This window comes from Corvus hawaiiensis, chromosome 3 (genome assembly GCF_020740725.1).
Source record: "Corvus hawaiiensis isolate bCorHaw1 chromosome 3, bCorHaw1.pri.cur, whole genome shotgun sequence".
Classification (NCBI taxonomy): Eukaryota; Metazoa; Chordata; class Aves; order Passeriformes; family Corvidae; genus Corvus; species Corvus hawaiiensis.
This window is the reverse complement of record NC_063215.1, coordinates 117,036,934-117,038,078: the sequence shown is the minus strand read 5'-3', so window position 1 is coordinate 117,038,078 and position 1,145 is coordinate 117,036,934.

Genomic DNA, 1,145 nt, shown 5'->3' with positions numbered 1-1,145 from the left:
TAAACTCTGGAGTTTTGCCTGTAAATCATTAATATGGGACCTCATCAGGACTCAACTTATCAACATTTCCCCCCCCCCCCCCCCAAAAAAAAAAATACACCAACTTGTGTCATACTGGACTTTAGCACCACCTTTTAGTTCATGTGGTCAAGGCCAACCTAGGACATAACAGAATAAAATATGGTAAAAAGAGAGAAAATGAGTAAGCAAGGAAAGAAATATGCAGTTAAACCTGCAATAACAGGAATGTACATTCCCCTCTGTCATCCAAAATATCCAGGAGACTGAAAGCAGAAAGAGTTTGCTTACACCCAAAAAGCAAAATCTTGATTTAGATGATTTCTAAAAGCAGGTCCCAGCCTGGACATTTAGGGTAACACCTAACACAGGTGAGACTGCAGTTATTTCCACTAAAATCCTGGACACCGAGGCTAGTTGCAGGGACCCAGCTGCCAGAGATCCTTGGGCAAACGGCTCCTGATTTTCAGGTAATTCCAGCTCCAGAACCCAGAGAGCTCTCGTTATTCTTAAAATGTTAAGGAGTCAGATGCACTCACCAGCTGGAAATAAAATCATCTTGTCCAAAAGATGACCTTCATCCAAAGTGTAACAGACTTGGTTAACACTTCTTGATTTCCACTCGTTTTCAATTTTAAAAAATATGCAGAGTTTGCAACAGGTTTACAGTAATTGTTTGACAGGGAAAACTTAAGAGTATATCACCTGTGTATAATTCAGTTTTCCAGCTGCAGACTGCACATTAATATCAATTTACACACAATTACACCACAAGGCATTTGTCACATATCAGTGTCAGAAACAATTCAAATGCAAACTGCTTTAACCTTGGCATTTCACCGCGCTCGCAGCAAAAAGCTGGGGACATGTCTGCTTGCATTTATTTAAAGTTTGCATCATCTGTGCTAAAAACAGGTATTTATCCTGGAGCCTGAGACAGAAAGTGCTGCATGATAGCTGAACATTTTAATATGTGCAGCTGAACTCAACCTTCATGAACTCAAAGGGTTTTCATGTTGGGAGGTTGCAAATATTTCTGGAGGCAACAATAGCGTTGCACCACTGTTCCCCTCTCCCTGTTCTATAGTGTCTGTATTCTTCAAAACTCTTCCCACCCTGGTACTTCT